The following is a 20588-nucleotide window of genomic DNA, read 5'->3' on the forward strand; positions in this document are numbered from 1 at the left end:
GTAGCCATTTTATTACACATCACTGCATAGTCCTAAGGGCCTAAGTTACATTCTAATGTGAGTTGCATTTCTATACACATTCAGGGCCGGATTTGTACTTTCCAGTGCCCTAGGCCTGCTGTCACCAAGTGCCCCCCCCCCCCCCAAAAATATATTTTGTCCAACACTCTGACTAGCGATCATTGGTTTGAATGGGCTCATTTCAGTTGTGCTGCTCTGCCCCCCATTCAGCAAATAATTCCTGTAATTTGCGCTCCTGCCCGAATGTGCACAGCAGCCGATAGTGTTCTGGGCATGCATACTTGAGAAATGACGCTGATGTATGACCGGTACTTGTCAAGAATGCATAACACTATACTGGCCTCGGTTGCTGTGCACATCTGGGCAGGAGCGAGAAATTACAGAGAGTGCGAGTGGCCAGAGCATGCGCTGCTTCTTTGTCCTCTGTGTGACTGGCTGCAGTCAGAGCCACATACAGGTGACAGAGAGTGCGAGTGGCCAGAGCATGCGCTGCTTCTTTGTCCTCTGTGTGACTGGCTGCAGTCAGAGCCACATACAGGTGGCAGGGAGCGCGAGTGGCCAGAGCATGCGCTGCTTCTTTGTCCTCTGTGCGACTGGCTGCAGTCAGAGCCACATACAGGTGGCAGGGAGCGCGAGTGGCCAGAGCATGCGCTGCTTCTTTGCCCTCTGTGCGACTGGCTGCAGTCAGAGCCACATACAGGTGACAGGGAGCGCGAGTGGCCAGAGCATGCGCTGATTCTTTGTCCTCTGTGCGACTAGCTGCAGTCGGAGCCACAAACAGGTGGCAGGGAGCGCGAGTGGCCAGAGCATGCGCTGCTTCTTTGTCCTCTGTGAGACTGGCTGCAGTCAGAGCCACATACAGGTGACAGGGAGCGCGAGTGGCCAGAGCATGCGCTGCTTCTTTGTCCTCTGTGCGACTGGCTGCAGTCAGAGCCACATACAGGTGACAGGGAGCGCGAGTGGCCAGAGCATGCACTGCTTCTTTGTCCTCTGTGCGACTGGCTGCAGTCGGAGCCACAGACAGGTGACAGGGAGCGCGAGTGGCCAGAGCATGCGCTGCTTCTTTGTCCTCTGTGTGAGACTGGCTGCAGTCAGAGCCACATACAGGCTCCCACATACAGGGAGCGCGAGTGGCCAGAGCATGCGCTGCTTCTTTGTCCTCTGTGCGACTGGCTGCAGTCAGAGCCACATACAGGTGACAGGGAGCGCGAGTGGCCAGAGCATGCACTGCTTCTCTGTCCTCTGTGCGACTGGCTGCAGTCGGAGCCACATACAGGTGGCAGGGAGCGCGAGTGGCCAGAGCATGCGCTGCTTCTTTGTCCTCTGTGCTACTGGCTGCAGTCAGAGCCACACACAGGAGACAGGGAGCGCGAGTGGCCAGAGCATGCACTGCTTCTTTGTCCTCTGTGCGACTGGCTGCAGTCAGAGCCACATACAGGAGACAGGGAGCGCGAGTGGCCAGAGCATGCGCTGCTTCTTTGTCCTCTGTGCGACTGGCTGCAGTCAGAGCCACAGACAGGTGGCAGGGAGTGCGAGTGGCCAGAGCATGCGCTGCTTCTTTGTCCTCTGTGCGACTGGCTGCAGTCAGAGCCACAAACAGGTGGCAGGGAGCGCGAGTGGCCGGAGCATGCGCTGCTTCTTTGTCCTCTGTGCGACTGGCTGCAGTCAGAGCCACATACAGGTGGCAGGGAGCGGGAGTGGCCGGAGCATGCGCTGCTTCTTTGTCCTCTGTGCGACTGGCTGCAGTCAGAGCCACAGACAGGTGACAGGGAGCGCGAGTGGCCAGAGCATGCGCTGCTTCTTTGTCCTCTGTGAGACTGGCTGCAGTCAGAGCCACAAACAGGTGGCAGGGCAGTGCAATGGAGAGAAGCCCATCCAAAACAGAGAACAGGTAAGTAGCAAACATCCTGTCAGGACCCACTTTGGATGTTCTGTTGTAATTATAGTGGACCTGAACTCAGAACTTCCTCTCTACTCTAAAAGATATGCAACAACATAACCTTTAAAGAAAAACATGTCTTTGTTACAGCTGATACAAATCCTGCAATAAATCTGCAGTGTGTCTACTTCCTGCTTTCATGGAAGCAGACATATCGTTAACATCCTGTGCTTTCAAATGAGCTTAGATGTTGTGGCAGTCAGGTGACACAGTGTAGAGATCAAATTACAACTTGTGATTAGACACATGTGAGGGGGAATTAGACAGGCTCTCTAAATACATACATGGTACATTTCTCTGTTTTCCTTCTGTCCTGTGCAAGTGTTCAGCTCCACTTTAAAGCATTTGAATGACATTTATTTGTATTTGCTTATATTTTGAATGTTGAATGTACATATGGTGGTGTGCTCTAACATATTGACAGTATACAGGAACAAAGTCTGAAGAAGGTTTATTAGCAGAAAGCTTACTCTTTTTCTTTTAAGCCAATAAATGGTATCATCCGGATTCAAAACTCTCTGCTTTCGCTGATGGCTAAGATGGTACAATGCTTCACTGCTACAGGAAAGTAGAAGGATGCCAAACCATACACACTAGCATAGAGGTAATAACAGCTCAGGTGACAGTTTAGCAATGAAAGGGAAGCAAACTACATTTTATTCCTGCAATTCTCATAGATGGTAGGAGCTGAAGGACAGAAAATGAGTCAGGAAAGAGTTAACTGAGACCACTGCTGGCTAGGAAGAAAAAAACAAAAGAGAAACAGTCATAAATTAGGGTTAGATAAGAGTGTAATTATAAAAAGTTGCGAGAAGCGCCAAAGATTCCCATAAAAAACTACCTTTTATTAATCAACTGTTAACAAATACTGCAGTATAAAGTTAAAAACAGTCAGAGCATACTCCATACACTCCACTCACATCAATCCTTCATATACAGACTGGGGGTGTGCTGATGAGCCCTCAAAAAATAGAAAAAAATATATATGTATAAAAAATATATGCATAAAAAATATATATAATGAAATGAGAAAATGATGAAAAAATCACCTCTTAATCAAATATAGAGCTAAAATAGTCTACTCCTCCTCCGCAGCATAAATATACCTCCTGGTGCTAGAGGTGCCAATAATGATCAGTATCAGAGACTATCATGAGTCTCTCTTTAAAAGTTAGCTATGGGGAGGAAATCCGCAACGAGAGGATGCTGTGCCAACTTACTGATTCCTATTAGGACTCCTGATGTCCGTCTCCACAGCTCCAATGTCGATCAGTTCCAATCACAGGTCTGGCCACTATGGAAGGAGGGGTACATAAAGTGTAGTTACCCCAGCGCAATTCCCCGGCTCCTCCGTACAGCGGGTATATCGATATGCGGACAGTAGTTCCGTTTGCTTTGCTGTGCATACGCCGCGGCGTCCTCTGCTAGCACTTCCGGTTCACAGGTCACTCAGTGATATCACTTCCTTGCGCTTCACCATCAGCTTCCTTGCGCTTCAGCTGTCCTCAGCTGCGTACTATAGGTTGCTGCTACACGTGGCTAGACGCAGTAAAGTGTTGTGTTTCCAATAGATCTTATGGGGCGCCCCAAAATGATCCCATTAACATGTTTCGACACGCTCGGGTGTCTTCTTCAGAATGAATTGGAATTACACTCAGCCACGGTAGCCATCTTCTTATAGTGTGCAATCTCCACCCTTTCTTCCCTCCTTAAAGTGACAGTGACTATTCCAGTAATCTTCAGTTACTTCCTCATTCTTGTTATCCATCATACATTCACCACTGCTTCCCTCTGGTAAAGCATCATGTGTAGCCCAAAAGAATATAAAAAATATATATATACATACATATATATATATATGCATATACATACACATATTTACACAGACCACACCTTTCTATCAGAAGATTAGAAATTAATAATTAATTAGAAGTCGTTCAGTAGCCAGCAAACAGCCCTCTTTCCATAACAATTCATCTCTACATTGTTAACCATCATATGTACTTCATATAAAACAAGTGTCATCAGCCACTCCCAGCCTCATCAGCATCTACCCCAAGTCTCACCCACACTGTTCCAAGCCACTCACTCCCCCAATACATCATAGAAAACCAAAGAGTTCCATCTCTTCGTTCAAACCCTTTGGAGCCAGGGTGTCTAGATTAAACATCTATTTGCTTTCAGCCCTGGACATCTTGGCAATATAATTCCCACCCCTCGGGTCCCTAAAGACCATTTCAACCCCAAGGAAGATAATATCTTTCACTTGACAGTTATGCCACCTTTTAAAATGTTTTGACGGGGTGTTCCTCCCAGCCTTTCCTTATATTATTAAAATGTTCCCCCAACCTTTTATGTAATTCCCTCTTAGTTCTCCCTATATATTTCTTCCCACAGGGACATATCAAGCAATATATGACTCCCTTGTTATCACAGGTGATCAGATGACATATTTTCTGACTGCCATATGGTCCATCAACCATCGCGATCCTCTTGTAGCTTTTCGTACTCCTACAATTAATACATCTCCCACATCTTACAAACCCCCCTCCCCCTTTCTGCATTTTCATGGGTAAGCCTCCAGCTGCCATTGCCACCCTGAGGCCTATATTCCCAGGTTTTCTATAAATAAATGAGGGATGATCAGGTAAAATTTCATTCAGGGATTTATCTTCTCTCAGAATTCCCCAATGTTTATTTATAATTTTCCTTACCACATCACTTTGCGAACAAAATTTCAAGTTTAGCTTCAATGAATGATCCCCCTGTTCCCTCCCCTGTTTTTTTACCAATAATTCCTCCCGCTGTAATAAATCCACCTCCTCTTTTGCCTTTTCTATGACCCCATCACTGTAACACTTCTCTCTAAATTTTTCTGACAGTGTTTGAGCTTCTTTTAAATATTCATCATTTTCTGTACAATTCCGTTTTAACCGGATCAGTTGACCCTTGGGGACATTGTTTAGCCAGGAAGGCAAATGACAGCTGGTGGCCAAAATAAAACCATTAACATCCGTGGGCTTTTTATATGTTCGTGTTTTAATTGTGTTTCCTTCAATATATATGGTCAGGTCCAGAAAATTCACCTGCTGTTGGCTAATCTCTGTAGTGAATTTTAAATTATATTCGTTCACACTTATCCTCTCCAGAAAATCCCTCAAGGCACTCTCCGTCCCCCTCCAGACGAACAGGACGTCATCAATAAATCTTTTCCAGAGGACCAGGTCCGCGCCAGGCCCCCCATGCCCGTACACATGGGATTTCTCCCAATGAGCCATGTAGAGGTTAGCATACCCCGGCGCGAACCTGGTCCCCATTGCCGTCCCGCTCGTCTGGAGGAAGCACCTCCCCCCGTGCCGAAAGTAATTATGTGTGAGGATAAAATTTATAGAGTCCAGAATGAACATCTTTTGTTCCTCTTTTAAATTATCGTCCTGGACCAAATAAGATCCCACCGCCTCCAATCCTCGTTGGTGCTCAATTACTGTATAAAGGGAGGTCACATCTAACGTGCCCAAGAACCATCCTTCCTCCCAAGCCACCTCTTTCAATAAGTTAAGAACATGTCTAGAGTCCTCCAGGAAGGCCGGTGTTTGCCTCACGTACCCCTGCAGAAATGTATCTACGTACCTAGATAAATTAGATGTAATAGACCCGATACCCGAGACAATGGGCCTCCCTGGAGGACTCCTCAAACTCTTGTGGATCTTAGGCAAGTGATAAAACATCGGCATGCGTGAGTGCTGTACACATACAAAATCATATTCTTTAGTTGACAGAATACCTTCCTGCCTTGCACTTTTAAGTAGCCCCTCCAGCTCTTTAGAAAATTGGTTACTAGGATCCTTTTTAAGGGGTTTATATGTACCCGTATCTCCCAGTAATCTACATGCCTCCTGATCATAGTCCCCCACACTCTGAACCACAATACCTCCCCCCTTGTCTGCAGGGCGAATTACGATTGATTGGTTCCTTTGGAGATCCATAAGGGCCTGAGATTCTACTTTCGAGAGATTATCCCAGGAGGCCGGTTGAGGCCTTATCCTTCTTAGATCTTTTTCCACAAGACGCTCAAACAATAGCATTTCTTTACTCATTTCACCTGTTGGGTTGAACCGGGAGGGATTCCTCAATGAAGTGTGCACAAAATATTGATCACTAGTTCTTGGTTGGGACTACCGGGTTCTTTTGAAAATATTTATTTAGACATAATTTTCTGGTGTATTTCTTAATATCAATATATGTCTCAAATTTATTCAATTTGGACGTTAGGGCAAATTTTAATTCCTTTTCTAGTAGCTGTTTATCAGTTTCCTTCAATTCAACATTGCTCAGGTTATAAATACCCCGCTCCACATCAGTTTTTAAATTACTAACTACCTTCTTGGATATACTCCTACCCCCTCTGCATCCCCACTTCCTCCTTTTTCCCATCCTCCTCCCTCCCCCTCCCCCCCTCTCCTGGCCAAAAAATACTTGTTAATGGTATTACTCTCCTCACCCCTGGTGTTCCTTGGGCGAATACCCACCTGACTTCGTCTAGTTCTGCCCAAGTTCTTCTTTGGGGTGATTTCTTTAAATAATTAACTGCTTCTGGGGTCAGTGTCACAGCTGTAAAAGAGAAAGTTAAGAAACTAGCAGAGCTCACTGATGTCTGTGAATGCCTGCATTAAAACTCAGCGGAACTTAGTTCTATCTGCTTTGTAATGTAAATCCCTTTTATTTCTCACATCCACTTGTATGTCCATCACCAGGAATGGATCATCAGGTGGCAGTTATGATTGATTCATTATTGTTATAACACATCAAGAAGTGTGAGAGAGAGAAGCAGGGATTGGGGAACTCTGGAATTCAGCTATTAGTGCAGAGCAGGGCGCTGGATGGCTGCGCTACGGGACCAGAAGAGATGATTTTCTTTGACATATAACCTCTTCTCTCTCCAAGTCCTGCCGCCCTTCTGATCTTATCTGATTTAAAGCCCTAGGCCATGGCCTCTGTGGCCTTCCCAGAAATCCAGCCCTGTACACATTGAGAAGGTGTTAAAACTTATATCCATGTATTGTCCAGTGTGACTCTCCTCACACTGGACAAAATTACTGATCAACTCGGTGCTTTGTTAGGTTTAACTGCTGTATTTTTTATTATTGTTGTATTGTATGTCCTGTTTCACACTAGCCCTGTACCTGCCAAAACCAATTCCAGGTACAACCCAGTTGTGCTTGGCGAAATAAAAGATTCTGATTGTGCTGCCATTAGACTGTCTTCTCCCCTTTTGTGCTGGAGAGTTTTAGGACATCAGTGTGACACCAGCCCCAGTTCAGCTATCCATAGGGATTTATTAGGAATTGTTGCAGGTAATGAGTAAGGCAGGGAACCCACTTGCAGGGCTGATTTTTTTCTTTTTTGTTTGTTTTTTTCCCTGCAGTTCCCAGTACTACATTGGCTTTTGGGTTCGCAAATGTTTTTCTACAACAGTTTGTGGCAGCATGTACTGTATGCAAACGCACGTTGTGTGAGAAAGTGGAAAGCTATGCGGCTGAAAAATGCAAACAAACGGTCTTGATGAGCAGTTCCCGCGTGAGGCCATTGACTTCAATAGCCAGTACAATTGTGCAAGTTTTGCAGTGAATGGCAAAACGCGCACAGACACATCTAATGTGTTCCCTCCCAAAGCAACAATTTCAGCAGACCTGGAATCAGTACTGGAACAGGAAGAATTAAAGCTAACCTGTGATAGGGAGAGGAATTGGCTCTAAAGCTAAACACAGCACTACCCATCCACGCCATGTACACAGGCTGTTGTACATGGAAGGGGTGAGGTTTAATGCTATAATCTTCAAAACAAGAGCAGCACAAAACTTAATATTTGCAGCACAAAACTGCACAAACTTGTCAGAAGGCGTCTAGAGGGTGGGAGCCTCGGCAACAAGATCTTTCCTTTTTTTTGTGTGTTTTTGATCTTCCACATTGCCTAGTGCAGTGATGGCTAACCTTGGCACTCCAGCTGTGGTGAAACTACAAGTCCCATGAGGCAGTGCAATACTCTGACAGCTCTAAGCATAACTCGGGGAAGCAGAGGCATGATGGGATTTGTAGTTTTGTCACAGCTGGAGTGCCAAGGTTAGCCATCACTGGCCTAGTGAAACCCAACCCGGACAACTTTCACCAGCGAACAAATAGTGAGCATTCAGAATTTAGCTGTACCTGATCTACTCTCTACTCTCATCCTTCTGGGGATTCTGGCCAGTGGAGCCACTGTGCTGAACCAGGCAGTGAGGCTTAAAAGAAGAGGCAAGCGATCCGGGATCCAGACTTTCTTTCGACACAGAGGACTGCGCTCTCCACTACCTGGAATCATACTCTGTAATGTCAGGTCCATATGCAACAAACTAGATGAGCTTCAACTACTGATCAGGACAAAGGACTTTCATCTCTCTGCTGCTCTTTGCTTCACAGAGACGTGGCTGTCTGAGCTGATTCCAGACGATGCTCTGCAGATTAATGGATTTACACTCTACAGATCTGACCGGGACCCACTTACTTCTGGCAAAACCAAAGGTGGAGGACTTTCTATATCAATGATAGGTGGTGCACGGATGTTACAGTTAAGAGGACATGCTCGGCTGGGCTGGAAACACTCTTCATAAACTGCAGACCCTACTATTCACCCCGTGAGATCTCTTCATTTATTTTGGTTGCTGTGTACATCCCTCCACAAACATGTATGCAGCCTGCGCTCCAGGAACTCGCAGATCAAATCACTGAGGTGGAAAGGGAGTACCCAGATTCTTTTTCTTTTTCTTTTCTTTCTTTTTTTTTTATTTTAATCACTAGGGAATTTCAACAGTGCTAACCTTTCCGAAGAACTCCCCAAATACAGGCAACACGTCACTAGCGCAACTAGAGAAGGAAAGACACTTGATCACTGTTACACTACGACTAAGGACTCGTATCACTCTGTCAGCAGGGCAGCTGTGGGGAACTCTGATCATGCAGTTATACAGCTTATCCCAATATAGAGAAAAAGACTAAAAACTGCCAAACCTGTAGTGACCACAGTTAAACAGTCTGAAGTGAAAATAATTCTTGCTTTTTACCTGCTTTTTAGTTTAAGCAGTATGAGAAAGGCAAAACGCCGCATTCCCGTGGCAAAACAGAGGGCTTTATAACCCCCAAATCCCTGGGGCAAAATGCAGGCAGCGCTTCCTGAAAGCAGAGCTGTGTGCTGCAGCTCTGCCTCTACTGGAGTCAATATCCGCCTCTTCCTGCCCCTCTGTCTTCTTTCACTGAAAGGGGCGGGGAGAGGTTGAGATCCGTGCGCAGATTGACTACAGGAGAGGCAGAGCTACAGCACCAAGCTCTGCCTTCCCGGGCAGCAAAATCCTCAACTTTGGATGTTTGCCACGGGATTTGGGGGGTATAAAGCCCTCGTTTTGCCGTGGGAATGCAGTGTTTCACCTCTCCTCATACTGCTTAAACTAAATAGCAGGTAAATAGCAAGAATTATTTTCGCTTCAGACTCTCCTTAACCACTTCAGCCAGCAGGTGTTTTCACCTTCAGGACGGAAGCAATTTTTCCCTGTCAGCAGTGGTGCTCACCAAGAAGTCATGATCATGGATTAGCCTTGGACCACGAGCATTTTTCCAGTATTCAGATTCAGAAATCCGAATCCTTGGAGCATTTTTCAGTATTCAAATTCGGAAATCTGAAGCCGTGGCTAGATTTTGGAACCACAGAACACGGCCACGACAGGCTGTGGTTGAGTATAAATCCGGATCATTCATGACTGAACACGGCGGAAAGCCATGGTTAGGTTGTGATTAGCGGCAATGACCTCCCTGAGCCAATCAGGCCCCCAGCCAGGCCCTAGCAGCCAATCATAGAAGTCTATGCCCTCCCCTCCTGTATCTGAAGCGGCGGTCATCATGAAAAGCTCTGGTCTTGCTAGACTCTGGCACTGAGAGGATCATCTCCAGGCCATTTGTTGCTAAAGCAAGCGCATTTTTTTTGTAAAAAAAACATCGCGTTTTTACTCCTAACATTGCTCTGATACTGTACTTGTCAGATGTATTTAGCTAGCATGTTAGTGATTTATTATTCAGTTAGCTGTAGTCAGTGTAGTCATAGTGAGAGGTGTACGGTTTACTGTGCTTAGTGCAGGCAGGCAGGTGCAGATTATACTGCTGTATATTACCGTATTTTTTGGACTATAAGACGCTCCGGACTATAAGACGCACCTAGGTTTAGAGGACAAAAATCAGAGGAAAAAAATAAACTAAACCTGGTGTCTATGGGTCAGGGACATCTTGTAGACCTTTCCCTCCCAAGCCTTCACTAAGCTACTCTGTCTAAGCCAACCTGCTGCCCCCTCCAGCTACATTACACTACACTAACCCCTGCTGTTTCCTCCCAGCTACATTACACTTCACTACACTAATCCCTGCTGCACCCTCCCCCAGCTACAATACACTTCACTACACTAATCCCTGCTGCACCCTCCTCCATTTTACTCAATATTAGTCAGATATACCTGTAGTCAGTATCCCCATACATCATGGTGTTCATCTGGTTATAGATCGCATCTACATATTGAGTAAAATGGAAGTCTATAACTTATACACTTAATGTGTTATCAATAGATATTAGTGCCCCATAGAGACATACGGGGAGGAGGAGTTTTGTATTTAAATGAGTAGTTCCCCATCAGGTCCTCTCTTTTGAACACTTGATCTGATTGGTTACTCTGGTGTATATATATGTGTTGTGTTTGAACATGTACTTAGAACCTGGCAACATGAAGAAGGGCAGGAGCCCGAAACAGCGGACTGTCTTGCCTATTGGTTCTTTTTAAATGTGTTTGTCCTTTTGATATTAATAAAACAAGATTTACCCTAAGAGGCGGTGCGGACTTCCATTTGATCTATAACTGCCACTGGTCAGTCACTAATTTTACTGAGTGACATTGTACCGTACTGTTAGTGCAGCAGGTGGACTGCTGTCCATAACTTTTGAGTTTTGTATTATTTTACTGTTTCACTTGTATTCAGCTCATAGCCTTTGATCAACTTCAGTTAGCTGCAGTCACTGCCACTGGTCAGTCACCAAGTTTACTCAGTGACATTGTGCTAGTAGCGCGCAGCCAGTTACTTTGCTGTGTGCATAGTGCAGTCAAACCGCGGCACTGTCCAGTGATTTTTTAGTTCTATTACTGTATTCAGTATTTGTGAATTGCACCGTCTGCGCATTTGTTTGGTTTTGTTTTGTTTTTTCTGAAAAATCAAAAGCCCCCTGTTATATTCTGTCTATTTGTCATCCAATATGTCTGGCCGGGGTGGTGGGGGTGGAAGGAGAGGGAGTGCCATTGCCTGTGCCACTTCCGGGACTGCTCCATTGCCAGGGAGAGGGCACTCAGCAGTACGGGGTCGGGGTGCAGCACATCCTGGGCCAAGTCAGCCAACACTGCTGTCACAATTTTTCAAAACTTCTTCGGGTCCCCGTGTGGTGGTTGAGCAGCTTGAACCTTACCTGACGTATTGATGGACATGAGTGAATCCCAGACCTCTGCTGTGAGCAGCACTCCCAGCAGCAGCAGCCAACGCCCCATGCTTGCTATAACATCCACCCCAGCAGCTAGTGGTCACCAGCCCTCCCCGGACAAGAGCGTTTGGTCCCTTAGTCCGGCATCTGGGAACATGTTAATGGCTGAAGCTCAGGACATACTGGGGACTGATGTGGAGGAGATTGTGCTCGGGCCAGGCTCAGAAGTCTTTTTGGATGATGAAGAGGGGTCTATGTCTGGGGATGTAGGGGCGGAAGAGGAGGTGGGGTGTCAGAAGAAGAGCTTTATCCTGATAATAATGATGAGGTTGTGGACTGTCCGTGTGTCCATGGAAGAAAGCTTGGAGCAGGATGATGAGTCACCTAGGCAAGTACATCGCCATATATCAGGCAGGGGCAGGTCCAGCAGTGGGCGTGGAAGAAGACAGGCTGCTGCTTCAGCCGGCACCAGCAGTAGCACCACTACTACCACCACGCAAACCCCAACCAAAGAGAACTTCTGCACCCTCTGCTTGCTGTAGCGGCCAGGGCCACAGGTCATTGACGTCCCCAATATGGAACTTTTTTGTAGTGTCAAGCCAGGACAAAACATATGCGTTCTGTAGTTTCTGCAAAAAAGGTGGGTACGGGGGGCGTGGCTACCGCGCGATTGAGATGGCTGCGTGAGAACAGAGCTCCGACCGAGACTCCTCTTCTACCACGTCTGATTGCCTCCCTTCTTAATGGCAGCCAAAGGAAACAAGCTTGGGAACTTACAGAGACCTCAGGGAGACCCAAACTCGCAATCCTGTCGCAATATCCCCGCTATGTTCCGCAACTAGAAGCCGGACGACGCGGCCCGTGATCCATCTAAGATGGTGCCGGCTCAATCCTCAACATAGGCCGCAGATCCCACCCCAACGGACAAACCTTCTCAAGATGCCCCGGTGAGTGCCTATGAGATGTTCTCATATATGAAACAACTCCCTACAATGTTGGACATGACCTCGCTGGCGTCTGATATTAAAAGCAGTATGATGGGGGCCTTACAAACCTTTAGGGAGGATCTGCAGAGCCTCGTGAAGCGCATAGATGATGTTGAGAAAGCAGGGGACAACAGGGATGCGGCCATCGAGGAGTTGCAGCAAGCCTCGGTAACACATAATCTTCACCTGATTGAGGTGAATAGACACCTCGAAGACCTTGATAATAAAGGAAGGCGGAATAACATCCGAGTGAAAGGGGTCCCCGAGTCGGCCCAAAATCCAGATATCAACTCGGCACTACTATCTATCTTTAATAGCTTACTTGAACGCCCGAAAGACTCCCCAATTGAACTGGACAGAGCGCATCGAGCTCTTAGGCCGCGTGCCGCCAGCTCGGAAATTCCGAGGGATATTATCTGCTGCGTCACAAATTTTTCCCTCAAAGAAGAGATAAAGCACAAAGCACGAGATCAGGAGGCCATTATATTCAACGACACTGAAATTAAGCTCTTCCAAGACCTCTCCTTAATCACTTTGAAAAACAGGCTGCTCTCAAGCCCGTGTTGACGGAACTCCGTAGATTGGGAATTATATACAAATGGCGGTTTCCGTTTGGCCTACTTGCAACTCGGGACAGTACTACAGCACTGCTACAATACCCGGAGGACCTACAGCGCTTCTATGACACCCTCAAAATGACATACATCGATGTACCAGAATTTTATGGGGACTTTAGACTACCGACAGTTTTGGATCGTATGTATTACGCAGGAGCGGTCACTCCAGTCAACGGCCCATGGCCTAAAATGCCCCCTCGCCGTAGGCGTAATGTGCCTGATCGCAAAGATAACCGCTATAGGGCTGACACTCCCCAACGTAGAGACCGATCCCCTAGGTGAAGAAGCAGGGAGCCTTCCTCTGATGACACGGGAGACTAACCCTGAAACAGATAAGCGTGAAAACTGTTTACTAAACCTATAGGAATGTTGTGTTCTCCCCCTCTTTGCCCCTCCAAAATGTTCACCACTCATAGGTGTTAATACCCAGTAGACTGATCTAAGAAACTAAATATCCACAGTGTGTATGTTTACTATTATCTGATGTTCCGTTTGTTTATTATACTGAAATGCTTTGCCTCTACCTTTATGCTCATGCAACTGAGATCATTTTCCTGTATAGAGCAATATTCATAACACCTAACTTTGCCTTTATTATTGAATTCTACAAGATCTATCACCCTGGCGGTGGTCTCACTCTTCCCCCCCCCCCCCCCTCCACTTTAAGAGAGGGGAAGAAAAGAAACGAGTAGCAAATAATGTCTTAGTTGGTTAACTTAGGCTGTAGAATGTTAATTGCTGAGAGGCCCACTATGAGAAAAATGTTTCCTCTCTTACTTCTATGTTTGGATGAACGTTCACATCTATAGTCTACAGTCTATATGATATAGATCATTTACCATGTTTAATCACTTTAAGCTAGGAAAATGTCCTTTGGGGGGAGAAATTGGGAGGGGGACCACGCTTCCTTAAACTCATATTTCATAGGGCCTGCTTAAGGATGACCCCTGATCTCCTACTTAGAAGTTTGATACAACCATAAGAAGAGGGAAATAGGCCCTCTATCTGTACCCTTATACCTAGGAAAAGGGGTCTTTATAAGATAAGAGACAAGTTCTTAATTTTGCACTAGGGAGAGTACCAGAAGCTACATTCCTCCCTTCTGGGGGTGTTTAGAGGTGGAAGAGGAGTTCTTGGGATTCGGTTTTGAGTTACCCTCGTTTTTGGTTTTGACCCTTTGACTTTGTTTGTTTTTATTTTTTGCCTTTAACTTTATCTGTTCATAAAGTTTATAGAATTACTTGCTTATTGGGAAAACCAAAAGCTCTTCTCCGCATCCATTTCTGTTGTGTGGTGTCCATCACCCCCACCAGGGGATAGAACTATTATACCAAACAATTGCTGAATAGTGTTATCACTAGATATATACTTACTTCACAGTTATTCTTAGTTCTCCCCAACACTTATCCCACTATATTAACGGCATTCCTAACTTTTAGTAGGAAGCCTGGGAATTTTTTCTCCGTAAGTGTCATCACTTGACACAGTTTTCCTCTTAAATTTCTATTGATAACACAGACCAGCGCAGGTTTACAGGAAAGTAGAAAGATGCCAGTACGTGGGTCAGATATGATCCTTAAAGTAACGTCATATAACGTTAAAGGACTAAATGTTCCAGAAAATAGAAGCTCACTTCTGAGGGAATTACACAAATTCCATACGGATATAGGTTTGATCCAGGAAACACACTTTCCAAGAGACAAGGTTCCTTCCTTTAAACATAAAACTTTTACCCAGATACATCACTCCACTAACCCATCTGGAAAGACCAAGGGAGTGACAATATTATTACACAAGAGACTTAACTTTGAACTTCTAGACACCCTAAAAGATGATGAGGGAAGATTTATTTTTTTAAAAGGGAAAATACTGGGTGAACTAGCCACCATTGTAAACATTTATGCCCCTAATGTGCAACAGAGCCGCTTCCTGGATCAAACCTTCTTTCTGTTAAAGGGCTTTATGGAAGGTAGACTGATATTAGGAGGGGATTTCAATGTTCCCCTGGAACCACCCATAGATAATTCCAATGGTACTTCTTCTTTACCCTTCCAAACCCTTAAGAAAATTAAAGGCCGTTCACAATCCCTGCAGCTACTCGACTCTTGGAGACTGTTAAACCCCTCCGGGAAGGACTACACATATTACTCAAGCCTACACCAAAAATACACTAGGATTGACTACATTATGGTCATGCAAAGAGACTTAGAGAAACTCTTAGACTCAGAAATTGGACTACAGACAATATCTGATCATGCCCCAGTACATACCAGGCTGAGATGGGGCCTTTCCACCCCTACTCAATGGCTCTGGAGGTTGAATCCACACTTGCTCTCAGACAAATTGAGGATATCTAAGATTAAAGATGTTATTTCCAACTACTTTGAGGAAAACAAAAAAGAGGATAGTAACCCCATGATGGTGTGGGAGGCACACAAGCCAGTTGTTAGAGGGATTTTAGTAAAAATGGGTGCTAGACTCAAAAAAGAGAGGGAAGATGAGATCAACCTCCAGATGGACAAGATTAAAACTTTAGAGAAAAAACACAAACAGACTATGCTCCCCGCTGATTTGGAGGAACTGAGGAAGGAAAGAGAACATTTATTAAAATTATTGTACTATAGAGCTCAATACATGTTTTTGATGGGGAAAAAAAAAACTTTATGAAGAGGGGAATAAACCTGGTAGACTACTGGCCAGACTCCTTAGAAACAGAAAGACTGAGTTACAAGTCAGCTCTTTACGCACAAAGACCCAGACCAAAACGTATAATCTGACTGAGATAGCCCAGAGATTTGCTGAATTCTATTCTAATCTCTACAACCTGCCAACTCCTACTTCCCAAGAGAATAAGCAAGAGAAAATACGTAGCTTTTTGAGTAAGTTTGGGTTGCATAAACTGGAGGTAGAGGACATTAACCTCCTAGAGGAACAGCTAACAACAGATGAATTCCTAATAGCCCTGAAGCAAACAGCTACCGGGAAAAGCCCGGGCCCAGATGGCTTCACGACACAGTATTATAAGACGTTTCAGGGGATTCTAGCCCCTCACTTTATTGAAGCGTTTAATAACATCCCCAAAGATGAGAAACATTCCTCTGAACTCCTGGCGGCTCACATTACTGTGATTCCTAAAGAAGGAAAGGACCCTTCGTCCTGTGAGAGTTACAGGCCAATATCTCTGCTGAATGTTGACCTCAAGCTGTTCGCAAAGATATTGGCCAATAGATTACTCCCTCATGTACCATCCCTGGTCACACTAGACCAGGTTGGTTTCGTCCCTGGACGCGAAGCAAGAGATAACACCACCAAAGTCTTAAATATCCACCATTGGCTTTCCCGGCATCGGATGGAGGGCATGTTTCTCTCCACCGATGCCGAGAAGGCCTTTGATCGTGTTTCTTGGGATTACATCTCAAGTCTTCTGATGGACCTAGGCCTAGGTGCAAACATGCGAAGTTGGATCAACTTGCTATATAGTGACCCGTCAGCACAGGTTAAAGTTAATTGTGTCCTCTCTGAGAGATTCAACTTAAAAAATGGAACAAGACAGGGCTGTCCCCTGTCCCCCCTAATTTTCATCCTCTCCCTAGAGCCCTTTTTAAATTCAGTAAGAGCGAACCCATCCATTCATGGAGTCCTTATTGGGGGAAAAGAATACAAGACTGCAGCATTTGCTGACGATATGATATTCTTTATCACCCAACCCTTAATCACATTACCAAACTTATTATTAGAATTCGTGAAATTTGCGATCATTTCCAATTTAAAAATTAATTTTACTAAATCTTTCGGTCTAAATATTACCCTCCCCAGTAAGATCTACTCCCTATGTCAGCAGAACTTCCCCTTTAAAGGGAACCAGAGATGAATGTTTCACACAAAATAAACATATCAGTCGATAGCTTGTAAAGAATAAATGCTCTACCTGATAATTTCGCCGCTCTGGTGTGCCTTTTTGAGTGTTTTTTATCCATTATTGCTCCAGGAAATATCCAATATGGCCGCCGGCTCATATGCCTTCTGCTTCCAGGTTATAAACTGTTCTGGATGTGCTGTCTAGGCTATATGAGACTATGCTGCTATATAGGCTAAATGCAGCCTTTCATCTGTGTGCTTTCATTTTGGTATGATGTGCTGTAGGAAGTCTCTCTCATAGGAATGAAACTGCAGTCATCAGTATCTACAGTATGCAGACAGAGTGCACACAGAGCACACAGGGATCATATTGCAGCCACACTCTCTCAGCAGGAGCAGCCCCTCCCATGTAATCACAGCTCTCAGTATGCAAAGCAGAAGATCTAAGCCAGGAGGGGGAAGGCTTGGGCTTGAAAATACTCCACAGAAGAGTGACTCAGCTATAATGATTCCAGGTCAAACCTCGACTGAGCCAGTCAGTGGATTCTTATCACAGTTGATAACAGACAGATTAGACTGAAAAGAATAAAACTAAAAGCAGGGAAGGTGTTTACTGTCATGTTCCCACTGATAAATGTAATAAAATACATGAGGGTGCTTCATCTCTGGTTCTCTTTAAATGGGCACCAGAAAGCTTCACCTACTTGGGAATTCAGGTCCCCTCCAAACTCTCAGACGTATTCCGATTAAATTATGATAAACTCATGCGGTCCACGAAACATTCTTTAGAACACTGGGTAGGCAAGCCTCTCTCTTGGTTTGGCAGAATGGCTAGTATCAAAATGACTATACTTCCTCGAATATTGTATTATATAGCTACCCTACCAATATATATCCCCAAAAAATGGTTCCTCTCCCTCCAGATTATTGTATCCAGATTTATATGGGGCAATAAACCTCCCCGTCTTAAGCGGGAAAAATTGACCTACTCCAAAGACAAGCGAATACAGGAAAGAGCCAAACGCACTCTTCTGGCACACCACCCTATATCAGAAACAAGGGGGTGAGGTGTGCAGGACTTGTCTCCGGATACCGCAGAGATTCAGATATATAAATCAAATGGAAGTCCGCACCGCCTCATAGGGTAAATCCTGTTTAATTAGTATCAAATAGACATACACATTAAAAAGAATCACTAGGCAAGACAGTCCGCTGTTTCGGGCTCCTGCCCATCTTCATGTTGCCAGGTTCTGAATACATGTTCACACACAACACATATATATACAACAGAGTAACCAATCAGATCAAGTGTTCAAAAGAGAGGACCTGATGGGGAACTACTAATTTAAATACAAAACTCCACCTCCCCATATAACTCTATGGGTCACTAGTATATATTGATAACACACTGAATATATAAAAAATATAAACTTCAGTTTCACTTAATATTGATCACATATACCTATAGTCAGTATCCCCATCCCTCATGAGGTTCCTCTGGCCATAGATCGCATCTACGTGGAAAAAATAGCATATCGCTGTTTTGTAAACAAAGCTGCGTGGCCGACATCCAATCAGAACGCACTACCTAAAACGTCATGGCCGAAAGTATGCCCATGGTTCAATGCTACTCGCGCCGATCAATCAAAAAGAAGAGCGTCAAATGACGCATATGACGCGACCCGTTGTCCGCATAAGAAAATGTGCCGACCAATAGGATCATGCGTAACCCGCCGACCAATCAGAGAATGGAAGCACTCCGTCTCGTAGTACTAATGCGGCCATACGGCCGCGTAAAAAACGCCAATCAAATGCCAAACAGTAAGAACGCAAGACCTGCCCAAGACAAGACACCGCTATGTCAATGGGGAGGGTATGCGTCACCAAACACGGAAAGACGCATGTTTCAAGCAGGACATGATATAAAATAGCATGTCCTGCAGAATGCGATAGTTATTGCCAGAAGAACACTCATTAGTTTACACTGATTATTATACTCTAACACTTAAAAGACCAATAAAACTAAGACCCCTTAGTGAACTTTAAATAAACATATATACAATATGAGCAAACCAATTACCAATCCAGGCGTAAGTCATAGTCCCTATTTAATCCAGAATTGATCGTATCCAATTCCCTAATCCACCTAGACTCCATTTTAAGAAGTTTGGACAATCTATCACCTCCTTTTTTATCCAAGGGAACACTACCAATAATACATACTTTAAGTTGACTCACATTGTGTCTAAAAAGAGTGAAATGTTCTGATACTGCTTGATCCCTATTGTGATTTCGTATAGCAGATTTGTGCGATGCCAGTCTGTCTTTTAGTCTTTGGGTCGTTTGACCAACATAACATTTGCCACAAGGGCACTTAAGTAAATAGACTACCCAACTGGAATCGCACGAATATCTGCCATGTATTTTATACATCTTCCCACTGGTAGGATGTGAAAAAGTGTCACCCCGGATGAGACTATTACAAATGTGGCAATTAAGACATGGAAAAATACCACAGCGTCCCCTATATATGGCTTGATTTGAAATATCTGAATGTACTAATTTGCTACGAAGGAAAGGAGGTCTCTTATAACAAAACATTGGGGGCCGTTTAAATTCAGGTATATATGGCAATGAATCTCCTAAAATGTTCCAATTACGTTTAATACATTTTTCAACCTGATGACTGACAGTGTTATAGGTGGAAACCAACATAACCCTGTCCGTTTTCGATTTTTTAAATTTTTTGTTATTCCTCCTGTGTTGTTTCTGTAACTGTTCATTAAGTACCCTGTCGGGATACCCCCTCTGTCTAAACCTCCCCACCATCTCCGTAAGTCTAATATCTTGTTTGTCCTTTTCACTGACAATTCTATTTATTCTTTGAAACTGTCCTCCCGGGATGTTACTAACTACATGTTTGGGATGGAAGCTGCTGTAATGTAGAATCGCATTACAATCTGTTTGCTTTCTATATAGGTCAGTTACCAATTTACCATCCTTTTTGTACAACATGGTGTCCAAGTATGCGATGCCTTTGGGGTCAAAATTGGCAGTCAACTTAATCTCATGACACTTCTCATGCAGTGAGTCAATAAATTCCAAGAGGGTCGAGTGTGGCCCCGCCCACAATCAAAAGACATCATCGATGTAGCGAAACCAACATCGTGCATGTCGAGAAAACAATGGGGAAGTATATACAAAGGCCTCTTCGTAGAGGCCCATGTAAAGATTAGCATACACAGGGGCCACACTCGACCCCATGGCTGTACCCCTACATTGTAAAAAGAAGTTGTCATTGAAGAGAAAATAATTCTCCCTCAAAATAATATTTAACATATTTACCAAGAATGACCTTTGGGCACCATCATAGTCAGAATAAGCAAACAGGTAATGTTCGATCGCCTCTACACCTCCATCATGAGGGATGGAGGTGTAGAGGCTCTCGACATCAAGTGTAACAAGCAGCCAATCATCCCCAACATCATCAAATGTATTAATCTCGCTCAAAAAATAACCAGTGTCTCTAACATATGATGGTAAACAGCTAACATAAGGCTGAAGAATACGATCTAAAAATCTCGCCATAGGGGAAAAAATAGAATCTGTGGCTGCCACAATTGGTCGAC

This window comes from Hyperolius riggenbachi, chromosome 2 (assembly GCF_040937935.1).
Source record: "Hyperolius riggenbachi isolate aHypRig1 chromosome 2, aHypRig1.pri, whole genome shotgun sequence".
Taxonomy (NCBI): domain Eukaryota; kingdom Metazoa; phylum Chordata; class Amphibia; order Anura; family Hyperoliidae; genus Hyperolius; species Hyperolius riggenbachi.